Source organism: Phyllostomus discolor, chromosome 4 (genome assembly GCF_004126475.2).
Source record: "Phyllostomus discolor isolate MPI-MPIP mPhyDis1 chromosome 4, mPhyDis1.pri.v3, whole genome shotgun sequence".
Taxonomy (NCBI): domain Eukaryota; kingdom Metazoa; phylum Chordata; class Mammalia; order Chiroptera; family Phyllostomidae; genus Phyllostomus; species Phyllostomus discolor.
Window position 1 is genome coordinate 203,353,336 of NC_040906.2, and position 16,618 is coordinate 203,369,953.

Here is a 16,618-nt window from a genome sequence, read left to right on the forward strand (position 1 = left end):
CTCGATGCGAGCAAGAACTCTGGGACTGAATGTGAGCTCACTGCTCCCGTGAGTGCTGAGAGACAGCAGCTAAAACAGCAGCCAGACTGTGGTGGCATCCACCAGCTCACTGAGGACATACCTCGATTAGAATTTAATTACTGGCTCTCTTGAATGTTCCAGTCCAGGAGCGGGAGGAGGGGGCAGTTAGAGCCTGCCTTGGGTAATGAAGCGTGTGCGCAGCAATCCCAGGCTTCTGAGTATCGCCCCTGCCGCCTGGTCCCCATCTCTCCTCACGCACCCACCCTCTAATGTGGTGACAGTAAGGGGACCTCCGGTTCCCAGACAAACGCCCACGTTTTGCTGTTGGCGAGCTCTCTACAGGCATCAGCAGCGCTGTCTATGGCTCATCGCTTTTGTTGTTTTTGTTTGTTTTGCAACCACATAACTCGTGTCAGGATGCTTTTGGTTGAAGGAACAGAAGGGCAGGTTCTCGTTGGCTTAGGCAACACGGAAGTTCCTTGGTTTCCATCAATCGGCCCCCGAGGGGAGCGTGGTCCAGGGTCGGTTCCCTTGGCAGCGGAGCGGTGAGATCCGGGCTGGTGTTTCCCTCTGCCGGCCCTGCCTGCCACGTGGACACCCTCGCTCTCTGGCGGCTCCTGGCAGGCCCAGGACGGCTACTGTGTGAGGACCCCCCCCCGCCCCCCGGCTTCCTGCTTCCCGTCTGGTGTCAGATGGACCCTGGTCTCCCGCTGCTGCGTGTGAGAGAGAGGGAGGGTGTTCCCAGAAGCCTCCAGTGGTCCCATGGGGTTCACGCCTGCATTCCTGAGCCAATTACTGGGCAAGAGGGGTGGGATTCCCTCAGACCGTGCATGCCCACCTTGTGAGCTGCGCTCAGCTCTCCCAGCCCCAGGCTGCTGCTCAGGGAGGGTGGAGTTAGACAGTGACAGAGTCCAGAGGGACGTGCATTACAGGAAGGAAGACTCAGAGCCTCCGGTGTTTCCCGATGTGTCTTATGTTCCATCCTCCTCAGCGGGAGTTGGGGCTGGTGAGTGGTTCAATATGGAGGGATGCGAGGTGAATTACCTAAAATTATTAGGAGCCAGGTGATAGACAGTTGGAAATCATGAAAACGTGCTCAGCCTCCTGAGCAATCGAGGAAACAGAAAGCAGGGTGACGTGCTATTTTCCTTCCACTGGATCGGCAACAGTGAGCACACCCGACAGCGTGCGGTGCTGGCGATGAGGTGTGCAGGGGCCAGGACTTGTCACGCACTGCTAGTGGCGTGCAGTCGGCCACCACTCCGGGGGAGGGAGCTGGTGTTATCTCGTAAACCGGAAGGTGTACCGACCGGTATGTACCCTTTGACTTAACTGAAGTGTATATACCACATATGGTATATGCAACTTATAGGATATATGGTGTATATACAGGTGTAGGATATACACTAGGAAACTTGTTGCCGTTTCTTCAAAACCATGTCCAGGGAGGCAGGGATCAGAAGTAAGAAAGAAGACATTTAGAAGAGGACCTACAGGAACCCTCGTCTGTGTGCAGAAGTGGGAGCGTTTCGTCTCTGGAGCGGTCAGTCGGTGCCTGCCTGGTGCATGTCTTTGGCAAGTGACCGGGAGGAGGACTGCGCGGGAAGAGGACTCCGGGGTCAGAGGGCGTGGCGAGGGAGGCCAGGGGGTGAGACGCTGAGCAGACGAAGTTCCAGCGCGACAGCAGGGCCCGCCTGACTCGGGAACACAGGGGACATGCTTTCGTGCAGACGGCACGCCTGCTGGGTGATTTCCACTTCTGTCAGACCCCCCCCTCCCCCCGCCCCGGCAGGGCTTGCTGCCCGGCGGGCAAACACTGCTGTCGCTCCTGCGGTTACGGGGTTTTGCCAGCTTCGCCTGTGAGAGAGTCTCTTCGTGGTTCACCACGAGGCTGAACCCAGTGCTGGTGGGGGGGGGGGGGGGCACCCACCTGAATCCGCACCCTCTGTGTATCCCCTCTGGGGACTTTCTGTGTCTCACTCACCAGGTACACCCTGGACCGAGCCCGGCGTTGGCGTCACTGCCTAACCACAAGTGGCTGCATGGGGCAATGTGATTGTGTCCCCCTCTTGGTGTCCCCGTTAGGAGAGTGGAAGGGTTGACCGTGAGATTTCAGAGGTCTCTTTCAGCTCCAGCATTCTGCGACTCGGGGCCTCTGTTGGCGAAGAGCCACCGGCCCTGCTCCCTGTCCTTGAGTCACGGGAGGCTCACGTGACCCACCGGGCACGACCTCGCTGACACTGTCATTCGTGCTGTCATTCCCGACACACGTTATTTCTTAGTCGTCTTATAGTAATTATACTCCAGGTTCATCTCCAAGAAGCATGCCAATGATAGTGAACTCAGCAATGACAAGCCAGAACTTTCCAGAGCACATCAGATGTGAAACTCAGACGGCGTGTGAAAAAGGCCACTGGTTTTACCGAGCCTTCTTCATATGCTCACTGATGGTCCAGGGGAAGTGTCAGTGTGAGCTTCTGTCTGCAGCTGAGGGAAGCATCCCCCTGGATGGGGGTAGCAGGAAGCCGTGTTTGCACAGAGCTTCCTAAATCTGTGTCCTGGGGATGAATGCGGCCTTGGCCGGCGCCCTGACCTCCCTGCTCCTGAAAGGCTCTCACTCCTCAGCGTCCTAAGTCCTGCTGGCGCCGGGCCCGAGTCCACACACAGGCACGGGTCTGGGGTGTTGGTTTTGTTTCATTCTCCTCGCCCACCCCGGGAGACCCAGCAGGTCCCGTGTTGTCTAACGCCTTAGCATGTGACACTATGGCCGCAGCCCTCTTCCGGAACTTTCTTCTCTTGGCTTTCTGTTGCCAGCCTTTGGATTCTCTTCCTGCTCTCTGACTACTCTTCTGTAGTCACGTGTCTGATTTTCTTTCTCTGTCCACCCTCCAAAGTCTGCAGATGCGGATTCCTGCCTTCAGTTGCCCTTGTGGTCCCTGGGAGAAGCAAGTGCACCCACTCGGGGGGAGGGGGACTCGCAGGAAACACGGGTGGGGGTGGGGGATGCCAGAGGATGGGCCTGTGCGGACCGCAGTGGGCATGCCAGCCTGCGCCATGTCCACCATCCACCGTGTGATGCAGCATCCTGCCGGGCAGCCACGCCCACCTGTGGGCCAGACACGGCCACCGGGCCCCAAGTCTCCGGTGGCATCTGTCCACACTTCGGCTATCACACCTCGGTGGCTGCCCATCCGCCCGTATGTTTGCCATTTCCTTTAAAATTCTTTTCAGTATTAGACATGGCATAAATGTTACATTTTTGTCCTCAAACTCTCCTCTGTGGTTTAGAAATTCAGTCACGGAAAGCAGCTATCCCCAGCGCCGCCCTCACCCACCCCGGTCTCCACCTCAGCACCCAGGCCTCATGCCTCTTGTGACTCAGCGTTGCCCGAGTCCACTCCCAGGGCTCAGATCCTTGGGGTGCGAGTTCCAGAGCCACGCTTCGGGGGCGGGGAGGCCTGGGTGGCTGCCTCACATCCTGCTGGACAGCAGGGCCGACGGCACGTGGAGGCGAGGGGCAGGGAGCGGAGTCGCCCTGTGCCTGGTGCTTCTGTGTCCCTGTATCTGCTTCCTGGGGTCGCCGTCTGGGAACGGGCGGTCGTCCTGCTCGGAGGGGGTGGAGACGTGGAGAGGGCCGAGGGGCACGTGGAGTGTGCGTGGGAAGAGCCCTTCATCTGACGGTGTGTCCGCTGGCCAACATCGGAAGCGCCCAGCGTGTTTCATTCCCTTGTTTGTTTACACGTGTGTGCAGTGTCATTGTCGTGTCCTTCTGTGCCGTGAATCTCTAGGGGACGTCTGTGTGTGCAGCACCCAGCACAGCGTCACGGACAACGACATTTTAATAACGCTTTTGCTGTCAATGGTGCGCATGAGAGCTAGCACAGAAGGGGTCCCTGGCGCCTCCGACTGCTCTTGGTTTGCTAGAAGCAGACACACAGACAACACAGTCTGGAGAGCGAAGCAATGAACTAGCACGTTTCAAAGGGTGGTAAGTAATAAGCTACTTAGCTAGTGACAGGCACTGCTTAATAACCTACCTTAAGATAGGGACAGGCACTACCTTAAGGGCATTATGTATATCACGTCATATGCGTATGATGATACAGTTTCCTCCTGTAGTAGGCCGATGATTATTCTCCTCTTGGAGTTCAGGAGCCTCGAGCAGAGGGAGGTCAGGTAACTGGCCGAAGTCACAGCGCGAGGAACGGAGGAGCCAGGATCTCACCACAGCCGCCGTAATGCAGGCCCAACGCCCCTGGCAGCCCGGCGTCTTGGGTGGGCTCCTTGCCAGGCTGACTCGCCCACCCAGGAGCCGGGTCCTTAGCTCGTGGCTGCCTGCCTTTCCGGAACATCAGCAGCTCTGCTCTCAATTTGTCCACATCCCCCCTGAGGGCTTTCACCATCCATCTTGCAAAGATGGCACCACAGTGCTGTGTTATGTGAACAGTTTATGGCTCATAACACACACCACCCGCCCACCCACACCCACACACACACACACCAGCCACGGGCTTCTTTGGGGAAAGAGAGTGATAATAAATTAATTGCTTTTTTAGAAGTGGGTGGATTTGTCGGAACAGATCAAAATATCTGTCTTTCAGCGTCTGTGTTTTCTAATTTGTGCATGCGTTAGAATTTCAGATTTGACTGTACTAAGCATCCTCAAAGCATTCTTATCACCCGCACTGAGGGACTCGTGATCTCACGTGTTCCAGTTCACTGTTTTCCTAACCTCGGGAAGAGCCTGTGTTTCTGCCTTTGTGTACGACTAGTCTGTCATTATCAGTGACAAAAAATTCAAAAAGGACCCAGCAAAGAAACAAAACCCTAGTGTTTGGGAACATTGAACAAGGCCTGTTTGGAACGGTTACATCAGTTTTCCAAATAGTTTACACAGGGCTCCATTAAGTGCTGTGTCCACTTCTAAATAAAGGTCCAGTCGACGCTGGTCTTCTGGAGGGGACCTCCGCTGGGGACACCAGGAGAGGTGGCCCAGCTTCTTCTTGCCGTTAAACACAGATTGCTCCTAATAGCTGCCTGCTGCTCTCCATGAGATGAAAACGGAATTGACTGTTCAGCACCATGCCCCTTTTCTCAGAGTCATTAGCTTCCGTCAATGTGCCCTGAAATTGCGGGAGCTGTCTCCGGAGAAAAGGCGTGTCACGGCTATGGATGCGGCGGTGGCTCCAAGATTTGCCGGGAAAGCCAGGGCTGGTCATTTCAGGACTCAGGGTCCGAGCGGATGGTCATTCAGCCCCTTCTGAGTGGTTCACCCTGTTACCTAAGGCACGGTGGCTCCCAGTGGCAGTTTGTCCCGTCGGGCGGGGGCTCTGTCAACAGGAGCTCAGACGCGTGGCCCTCTTTTTCTCCTGCTGTTTATTTTTTGCACTGGACCGAGGACCTCACTAAATGCCATGGATACAGCTACCCACCCGTTTTTATTATTATTATTATTGTCTTAAGTACTTGTATATTATATCCATGGTGTCATTATATCTGATCATTGTTATGGGACTGTTATTGCCTTTGTTGTATGAGTTAAGAAACTGAGGCGGAGAGAAGGTGGACAGTTACCTTCTACTGGGACAGTTGCCCAGTTACACAGCTAGTGGTAGAACTGGAGGTCAGGATCCAGGCGTTTTCTGATTTGAAGACAAGGTGCCTTATCCACCCACCATGGATCTGGAAGGAAACACCGATTTTCGGCCCCTCATGTTACAGATGATCAAGTCGAGGCTCAGAGGAGAGGGGCACGCCAGGGTCTCCCTCCTGTCGGTGGTCTTCGGCTCCGTGTGCAGCCCTGCTCTTCCCGCTGCGCGCTGGAGGTCTCAGCGGTCACCTCTCTCTGGACAGTGGCTGGTCACTCACACGAGGAGTCCTGAGTGGGTTTGCTTCGCCAGAACTGGCTCTGTCTGTAGAAACAAACTGTGTTGGGTTTTCGTGAGCAAGTGTGACAAATGCAGATGCAGAGATTAAAAGGAAGAAAAAACCCAGCTGGGATGTGATGTAGTGAAGGTAAGCAGGTACGAGTGGGGTCCAGGCTCCCAGATCCCTTTCAGGACAAGTAAGCCAGTGGGCTCCCCGCCGCCGCTGCCCTCTCCCTCGGGCGCCGTGTGGGGTCTCTGCCCCTCTACAGGTGGGACCCTTGTCTCCTCGGTAGGGCTTTCCACGTTCACGTTCGGAACTCGGGCACGATGGAATTTCCCTCCCTTTCCACACCCATGGACTTCCCTCTCTTTCCACGCCTGCCTGTGGTCGCCCTCCCCTGTGCTCAGACACACTCGGCTGTATAAAGAGCAGCCCTGGGCGCCCCGCCCCCCCCACCCCACCCTACCACACGGCTGCTGGGGCTTTGGGTTTCCTGTAGGAAGGAAGGGATCCGCTTTATGGATCCGTAGAGCAAAAATCCTCCTGTGAGATTGTTGTTGTTGTTTAATATTCGTATCTCACCAAGAGTCGGATCAGACAGAGTCCCCGGTGTGGGGCTTGCTCCCTGCTGTCTCTAACAGCCGGCATTTATTTGTGTGAACGGTCTGTCCAGAAAAGGTCCAGCCATTGTTAATATAACAGGAATGGTTTGTGCGACATCGATGTCACCTGGCAGCCAAGGAGAGTGGACTGGAATGCACATGTGTGAACAATGATGACTTCACTGTACTAGTCTGTGGGGGCAGTAGGCGCCATTGAATGCACATGTGCACTGTGTGGCCATGGCATTCAAAATGACTGTGTGAGTAGTGCAACGAATCTGCATCAAATTTTGCGTAAAGCTTGAACATTCCTCTGTGGAAACTATTCAGATGATTCAGAAGGCCGCAGCCTTGGGCATCTGGTGATTGGCAGCTTCATCACCACAATGCACCTGCTTATGCACCACATCTCATGCAGGGTTTTTTTTTTGCAAAACATCAAATCACCCAGGTGATTCAGCTCCCCTACAGCCCAGATTTGGTGCCCTGTAACATCTGGCTTTTCCCCAAACTAAAATCACCTTTGAAAGAGAAGATTTCAGACCATTGATGAGATTCAGGAAAATACAACAGGGCAGCTGATGGTGAGTAGGAGAACTGTGTGAAGTTCTCCTACTTCACACAGTGAAGGCACCTTGGTGCCTACTTCGGCGGAGACTAGGGTGTCATTGTCCTATGTACAATGTTTCTTGTCTCTTGTATTTTCTTCAACAGATGTCTCTATTTTTCATAGTGCCTGGCTGGATACCTTCTGGACAGACCTTGTATCTACACACACACACACACACACACACACACATATTTTAAGTAAATATATATTGATATATAACATACATAAAGAAAAGTGTTCAAATTATGAGTACAGCTCAATAAATTGTCACAAAGCTATTGGAGTCACAGAGCCCGTACCCAGAGCAGGAACTGGAATGCTCTCAGTACCCCACGATCCCGCTGTGTCCCCGTGTGCGCCCCCTGTCCCTCAGGAGGACCTGCTCTTCTGTCCCCTAACATCATGGGTTTATTTTTGCCTGTTTTTGAGCTTTATATAAATGAAACTCACATTTTAAAAAAAATTTATAGTAGTACTCTTTTTTTCCCTCTAACTTATAGTAGGGTTTTTGAAGTAAAGGTTTGTATTGGATTTACCGGGATGACACTGGTCAGTAACATCGTGCAGGTTTCAGGTGCGTGGTTCTGTGATGCGCCCCCGGCAGGGGAGAGACCGCAGTCGGGAACAGCGGTGTGTTCTTCCTGCCCAGCGCTCTGTCTGTGAGATACGCCTGTGCTGTTGGTGCAGCACACAGTGCACTGGCATCCTCGCTGTGAACCGTGCCGTTAGAGGAATGGGTCACTTGCTAATGCCTTCTGCTGTTGGTGAACATTGGAGGGCTCTTCGGTTTGGGGCTGTTACAAATGGTGTTGCCCTGAGCATCTTGTGTACGTCATCGGGGTGAATCAACTGTATTTTGATCTAAGTTTGCGCTCCTCAGGTACTTGTGTCTCAGAGTTCTCTGGGAGCACTTCGTTGTCCTTGGCACGGGCAGGTGAGGACCCTGAGTGCCCGGTCAGTGCTCTTTCCGCCACCCCCTGACGCCCTCAGGGGACCTGGCCGATCTCCTGCCAGTCACTAATAATCCGTAAACATTAGCTGAATGAGTGTTCTGATGAGGGGGTGGAGCCTGAAGTCTTGGGCTGCAACGAAAAACAAACAGCGAGGTTGCTTAGTTCTGTTTACCATCTCGATGTCCCATGATGCTACAACGGGTGTGCAAGGAAGGACAAGTCAAGAAGGAAAAGGTCAAGTTTGGGGTACAACCAAGCAAGAGAATTGCTGACCTTGTAAAGGGGACCCTCAGTGGCCTTCCTGGGGGGTGTGCTATGGCCAGACTCAATGAGATGCATTAAGTTAATAAATATCTAAACCACACCAGGTGCGATTGTTATCTTCCCAAAGAAACCTGTTCCCGTTGGACCTGTCCCCTGTGTACCTGTTCCCGCTGGACCTGTCCTGTGTGTACCTGTCCCCTGTGTACCAGTTCCCGTTGGACCTGTCCCGTGTGTAGTACATGGAAACCACAACACAGAGGTGCCCGGGGGAGAGGGCTGGCGGCAGGGTTTCTTTCCTTTTCCTCTGGGGAGGCTCTAGCGAGGCAGCGAGAGTGAGCACTGCGAGTTCGGAGTGGAGAGTAAAGGGGTTGTTTGTCCGGGGCTGCCCCTGGGAACCGGCATCCCTGGCGTCTGGCGCAGCACTGCCCTGAACTTCAGGGCCAGGTGACGGCCGCAGTCTTGTCATGGAGACCCTTGCTGCCCTGAGCACTCCTCGCTGACCCTTCCTCATGAACAGTTGCCCCCAAAGGGAGGAAGGTGTGTCCCAAAGAGCCAGGCGTCTCCCCTGAGACCCCAGCAGGGCAGCCGGCCGTGCGGTGCACCTGGACAGCACGCGTCAGGGACGCCCAAACCGCTGCCCTGCGCTCCTGAGCTGAGACATCAGCGGGCTCAGGGACATGTGGGGGTGGGGTTGTCTTAAAGGGCCGCTTTTATTTACTTTCCCCCAAAGTGCGGGGGGGGGGGGGGGGCGCAAACTCTGCACAGTAGCAACTCAGGTTTTTCAGTTCTACTTTTTTATGTCGTATTTTTCCAGGTCCGACATTACAGCTGTGATAATGTCTTTACTTCAGACTAGAAGCAGAGGCAAAGCTTGATGTTTATTTTTATTCTTTTATTCATTTATTTTTGCTTTGACGCAGTCGTAGGGAGTGATAATCTGATTTGAAGAAACGCCGAGGTAGGCAGGGCATGGCGTGGAGAAAAGGTGTGTTTCTTACCTGATACTCCCTAAGGGAGCACAGAGCAGCTCTCCCTACCGGTGCAGAGAGGTGAGGTCCTGGGGAGGGGAGGGCCCAACTGCCATCATCTCCTAAAGGCACCGGGTTGATTGTTGTAGAAACACTGGTTGCCTTTGCGAGGATCCTGGAGGTGAGGGCCTAGGAGCCAGGAGACTGGAATTCTCCTCTTGCTCGGGCCCAGGAGCCGTGTGGTCCCGGGCATGTGGTCCCGGGCACGTCCCTCCCAGCTGTTCCTCTGTGAAACGAAAGGGTTCCGCTGGCTTGTCGCATCAGACACGTCGACAGACTGCCCGCTGGAGCATGTCGCTTTGAGGTCCTGGGGGTAAGAAGCTAACAAACTAGTCCCCACCCCCAAGGACCTCATGAAGTCCTGATCAGAAAGAGAAATAGGGAAATCAGCAATTAGCCTGCAGTGGGGAAAGTGAGTGGACACCCAGGACGCGTGGGTGGCACTAATGAGCTGGCAGGGTCGTTCAGGAAAGACTGGAGGGGGTGGCACGTCAGCCAAGTCGAAGGGAAGGGGAGGCCTTTGTAGGACAAGGGGTGAGTTCCAGGGTTGCTTCCAGATCTACACCATTGAGTCCAGTTGAGGTGTGTGGTGTCTCTAGCACTTGAGGCAGATGAGTGTCCCTGGTGCTGTCCTAGCCCTGCCCTGGTCTGGGGCGGTGGCCCTTGACATAGGCTCCTCCCCATTCTCACTGGGTGGGGAGCCAGCCAGGAGGCTCAGCTGCTGTATTTCCCCCAGTACCTGCCCACACTGCGCTTTGGCTCTCTCTTTCTGGGTCTCTCTTCCCCAGCTGTCAGGGCATATAAGTCCTGCTGGAACATGCTTAATGAGACATGACGTGGTAGTCATAGGTTGTGCAAGAGAGGAGTTCCTGAAGATTTCATGTGATTTAAAACTCATGGAATTTGAGACAAATTCATTTTTCATAGAAGTAAGTTTTTACAAAGGGAGATGTGTTTAAAAGCATGAATCTACAGACATTTCTTTTGCTTGCTTTGAGCAAAATGTTTAAAATGCACAATATTTACACTCAACAATAGTGTTCTATAATGTCTAACTTTCTTTCCAAAGCTATTCACTGTCTTGTGTCTTCCAATACCAACTCTAGCTCTTAATGAGCATGCAAACATTGGTACAGAATGTTTTTTAAAAGATTTTAAACTATAACAGCAGTAAATACTTAAATCAGAACACGGTAGTCACCAAATCGCTCGCATATGTTCTGCTACACGGGGCAGAAGTGTTGGCAGTGGGGCGCTGGTGCAGAGGTGCCTGGCTTCACCGTTCACCTGCAGACGGAGCACCGAATACTAGTGCTGAGAAGGGGTCGGGCGATAGTGTGACGTCACTGACGATTCACTCCCTGCCAACTTCAAAATGATGTGGTTCTCGATGATTTCTTTAATTTAGAAGGATATGGATTTTTGCATGTAAAATGAAGCTTTATTAACGTGTTTATAATCCTACTATTGCAAATTCACATAAACTCAAACCCACATCAGATGTCCCCGCACTCTGTTCAGCGGTGTGTAAGGAAGGGGCCGGAGGAGGCAGAGACAAAAATGCATGATCAGGTGCATGGTTAAAGCCACAGAATGTTCGAGCTCAAGAGCCCGTGGGGGGCAGTCGTCCACCTGCACTTACAGATGAAGAAGCGGGGGCCCAGAGAGGTCGAGTCAAGAGCCCACACGGTGAGTCAGGTCTCCTTGGTTGTGTCTTATGGTCTGGAGTCGGGCATCGTAGCTGAGAGTGTGATGTCACAGTAACCCGGCACCGTGCCAGTCATGGAGTGTGGGCTCAGAAAATCCCGGAGAGCGGCCTGGAGTGAAGGGCTCCGGTGGTTTCCACTCTGAACCTCAGCTTGAGAGCAGGAGGCTTCTTAGGTGTGAGGGGAGGTGCCCCGTTTCCGGAGGGGTGGGGCTCAGGAAGGGAGGTGCTGCTACTGCCACACCGCTCCCCCTCCCAGGGACACACCTGTCCCCTTCCCAGGGACACACCTGTCCCCCACCAGGGACACACCTGTCCCCCTCCCAGGGACACACCTCTTCCCCTCCCAGGGACACACCTGTCCCCCACCAGGATCACACCTCTCCCCCTCCCAGGGACACACCTCTCCCCCTCCCAGGGACACACCTGTCCCCTTCCCAGGGACACACCTGTCCCCCACCAGGATCACACCACTCCCCCTCCCAGGGACACACCTCTTCCTCTCCCAGGGACACACCTGTCCCCCTCCCAGGGACACACCTGTCCCCTTCCCAGGGACACACCTGTCCCCCTCCCAGGGACACACCGCTCCCCCTCCCAGGGACACACCTGTCCCCTTCCCAGGGACACACCTGTCCCCCTCCCAGGGACACACCTGTCCCCCACCAGGATCACACCACTCCCCCTCCCAGGGACACACCTCTTCCTCTCCCAGGGACACACCTGTCCCCCACCAGGATCACACCACTCCCCCTCCCAGGGACACACCTCTCCCCCTCCCAGGGACACACCTGTCCCCCTCCCAGGGACATACCACTCCCCCTCCCAGGGACACACCTGTCCCCCTCCCAGGGACACACCTGTCCCCTTCCCAGGGACACACCTGGCCCCCACCAGGATCACACTGCTCCCCCTCCCAGGGATACACCTCTCCCCCTCCCAGGGACACACCTGTCCCCCTCCCAGGGACACACCTGTCTCCCCCTCCCAGGGACACACCTGTCCCCTTCCCAGGGACACACCGCTCCCCCTCCCAGGGACACACCTGTCCCCCTCCCAGGGACACACCGCTCCCCCTCCCAGGGACACACCTGTCCCCCACCAGGATCACACCGCTCCCCCTCCCAGGGACACACCTCTCCCCCTCCCAGGGACACACCTCTCCCCCTCCCAGGGACACACCTGTCTCCCCCTCCCAGGGACACACCTGTCCCCCTCCCAGGGACACACCGCTCCCCCTCCCAGGGACACACCTGTCCCCTTCCCAGGGACACACCTGTCCCCCTCCCAGGGACACACCTGTCCCCCACCAGGATCACACCACTCCCCCTCCCAGGGACACACCTCTTCCTCTCCCAGGGACACACCTGTCCCCCACCAGGATCACACCACTCCCCCTCTCAGGGACACACCTGTCCCCCTCCCAGGGACACACCTCTTCCCCTCCCAGGGACACACCTGTCCCCCACCAGGATCACACCGCTCCCCCTCCCAGGGACACACCTCTCCCCCTCCCAGGGACACACCGCTCCCCCTCCCAGGGACACACCGCTCCCCCTCCCAGGGACACACTGCTCCCCCTCCCAGGGACACACCTGTCCCCCACCAGGATCACACCGCTCCCCCTCCCAGGGACACACCTGTCTCCCACCAGGATCACACCACTCCCCCCTCCCAGGGACACACCTGTCCCCCACCAGGATCACACCGCTCCCCCTCTCAGGGACACACCTGTCCCCCACCAGGATCACACCTCTCCCCCTCCCAGGGACACACCTGTCCCCCTCCCAGGGACACACCGCTCCCCCTCCCAGGGACACACCTGTCCCCCACCAGGATCACACCGCTCCCCCTCCCAGGGACACACCTGTCCCCCACCAGGATCACACCGCTCCCCCTCCCAGGGACACACCTGTCTCCCACCAGGATCACACCACTCCCCCTCCCAGGGACACACCTGTCCCCCACCAGGATCACACCGCTCCCCCTCCCAGGGACACACCTGTCCCCCACCAGGATCACACCTCTCCCCCTCCCAGGGACACACCTGTCCCCCTCCCAGGGACACACCGCTCCCCCTCCCAGGGACACACCTGTCCCCTTCCCAGGGACACACCTGTCCCCCACCAGGATCACACCGCCACCCCCTCCCAGGGACACACCTGTCCCCCACCAGGATCACACCGCTCCCCCTCCCAGGGACACACCTGTCTCCCACCAGGATCACAACCACTCCCCCTCCCAGGGACACACCTGTCCCCCACCAGGATCACACCGCTCCCCCTCCCAGGGACACACCTGTCCCCCACCAGGATCACACCTCTCCCCCTCCCAGGGACACACCTGTCCCCTTCCCAGGATCACACCACTCCCCCTCCCAGGGACACACCTCTTCCTCTCCCAGGGACACACCTGTCCCCTTCCCAGGATCACACCACTCCCCCTCCCAGGGACACACCTCTTCCCCTCCCAGGGACACACCTGTCCCCCACCAGGATCACACCGCTCCCCCTCCCAGGGACACACCTCTCCCCCTCCCAGGGACACACCGCTCCCCCTCCCAGGGACACACCTGTCCCCCACCAGGATCACACCACTCCCCCTCCCAGGGACACACCTGTCCCCCACCAGGATCACACCTCTCCCCCTCCCAGGGACACACCTGTCCCCCTCCCAGGGACACACTGCTCCCCCTCCCAGGGACCCACCTGTCCCCTTCCCAGGGACACACCTGTCCCCCACCAGGATCACACCGCTCCCCCTCCCAGGGACACACCTGTCTCCCACCAGGATCACACCACTCCCCCTCCCAGGGACACACCTGTCCCCCACCAGGATCACACCTCTCCCCCTCCCAGGGACACACCTGTCCCCCACCAGGATCACACCTCTCCCCCTCCCAGGGACACACCTGTCCCCCACCAGGATCACACCTCTCTCCAGCCTGGATCACACCTCCCCGCTCTCCCACCCCAAGGAACACAGGGAGCAACTAAGATTCCTCCATTGCTGTAGAAACCCTAAGGCTATTCAATAAAGGAGATGCTTTGGAGACGGATGCATTCACTGAGCTCACCTGAAAATTGCTCGAGTGATAACAAATCCCACTTAAACAAACGTTTCACAAAGCCGGGCTGCACAGAGACACCCAGCTCTGGCGTGAGGTGGTCATGGGTTTGTCTGCCCTTTTCACTTACAACTTAGATGACCTTTGACACGTCGCTTGGTGACTGTGTCATCCCCTGTGGCGATGCCCGCTCACAGGACTCGGTGGAAGTCAAACACCGTCGTTGTTTCAGGCCTCTGGACCTGCTTACTCAGTGCGTCAGCTCCTGCCCGTATAAATATGAACATTATGTCGGAAGCCAAATGGATCAAAGGGGCTTTCACAACCGGATGGGAAGTCCACCATCAGGCAGTTAGAGTGTAGACCCCGCCACACGATCTCAAATTAAAGCCAGATGTTAATGAGAAACGAGTGAATCCGTGCTCACAAACAGGCGTGGTTTGACAAACGTCACTGTCTGCACACCAGCTCTTTTGTTAGCTGGGACCGGGGTGTCATCATGTTTATTGATGGGTCCCCTTGTTTCCTCCCATTTCCTGCTCCTGTGATCACGGAGACACAGCGAACCCAGGAAGGGCTGGCTTAGACAAGGAAATGCGGTGGCCTCATTGCTGGTAGTGTAGACTTTAAGGAAATTATGTCTTTTCTGGTCTCAAAAAGCTGCCAAAATTTTTGTTTTATTATTTAAAAAGTAGTTTAAAAGTTATTTTTAATGATTCTTAGAAGTCTACTTACTGTAAATTATTTTTTCCTTCCTCTCCACTTCCTTCCCCTCCCCCCCAACCCCTTTACCTTCTTTCCATCAAGAAAAGGCTTAAAAGACAAGAGACCTTAAACGGTCAGACACGGTGTGTATTTCCAGACTGTCTTCTAGGAAGGGTGCATTCATCTCTGCGTTCCCGCCCTCCCACCAGTGGCGGGGGGGGGGGGGGGCATTCTCTGCTCCTCCCTCTACCCTACCCCCATCCCCCTCTCTCCCGCCCCCCACTCCCCCCCCTTCCTTCTCTGAGAAGTCTTAGGGGCATTTGTCAACGTGAGTCTACAGATGCTATCTTTAATTTGCCTTTATTTGATGGCTAGTGGGGTTGATGGCCATTTGAATTTCTTCTTCTGTGGTTAAGTCCTTTCCTGCCCTTTGGGAGGGCCATGTGCTTCGTTCTGTTTTAAGTTTTACGTGACGTGTGGCGTGTGAGCCAGAAACTCCTTCCCCAGCTCGTCCCCGTCCACAGTCTGTTCACGGAAAACCCGCGGACTTGGGCCTGTGGGGAGCTCTTATTTCCTGCCACCATCGCTCTTGACACTGTTTTTCTCTCTGTCATCGGGAGAGTCCTAACGGGACTTAGCAGGGAGAGACAGCAGTGTGTCCCGTTGGCTGCTACGCGAACCCCACCACGGAGACTTTTGACTGTACTTTTTATGCCACTCACAACAGTGTTAAGCCACAGAAGCACGAACATGGGCGTAGCCTGATTCCAGAAAGAATATCCTTTGAACTCACTCAGACACTAAGGCTCACTGGCAAATGCTTTTCTCTTACCATTTGATATAAAAGGTGGCGATATTTTCTCAGGAAATAAAAAGGTGGGGCAAGGGAGATGTCTGGTGGAACCTCGCCCAGGATTAAAGAAATGCAGTGGGTAAATAGAGGATCTTTAGGAAATGCAAGAACAGTTTATTTGTGCTCACTTTATTAACTTCTGTTTATTTTAAGTTTTTTTAAGAGGTGGCCATTTTCCAGCTCCCTGGTTTTATTTTAAGGTTTCTCCCATGGCATATGGTTGAGCATAAGCATATGCTTTCCCTTTCCTTATTAGTTCCTTATGAATCTCTCTTTACATATTAAGAAGTCAGATTGCCGTGGTTATTGTTTCTATAAAATTTTCACATCTCCTCGAACACAGCCATTTGGCCTATGGAGAGGTAACTCAGGCTTCCGTTAATTAGAGACGGAGCCCAGACGAATCATTTGCAAGTTCTCCTTCCATCCAGAGGATCCCTTCATACCACCTGGCTAGTTGGAGCAAGTCACAGATAGAATATGGACATGTCATTTCCAAACGTAGTCTGTGCCTGCCAGAGCCACTGTGTTAGCCAGCTGTTGCTGTGTAACAAGTTATCCCAGCATTGAGCAGCTTAAAACAGCACACGTTTATTATCTCCCGTTTCTGGGTCAGAAATCCAGTGCAGCCTAGCTGCATCCCCTGGCTCAGAGTGTCCCACGGGGCACAGAAATCAAAGGAGGGCTGAGGCAGCTGTCACCTCAAGGCTGCTGAGCTCCCTCGCCAGGAGCCTGTTGGCCAGAGGCCACTGTCATGAGCTGTGTCACACGAGCCTCTCCATAGGACAGTTCACAGCATGACAGCAGACTTCTGAGAGAGCCAGCGAGAGAGGGAAAGCCAGAGGGCAGTTGCTATTTTTTTGTGATCTAGTTTTGGAAGTAATACCCCATTATTTTTTGCCATTTTCTAGAAGCAGGTCACTAGGGTCAGCACCCCACCCC

The 16,618-nt window shown here is 55.1% G+C and overlaps 1 protein-coding gene across 3 annotated transcripts in view; it reads left to right on the forward strand.

Annotated features, from left to right (window-relative positions):
- The window catches only part of ZDHHC14 (zinc finger DHHC-type palmitoyltransferase 14), a 218,612-nt gene that overhangs the window by 93,267 nt on the left and 108,727 nt on the right, over nt 1-16,618 (forward strand). The window lies entirely within an intron of this gene.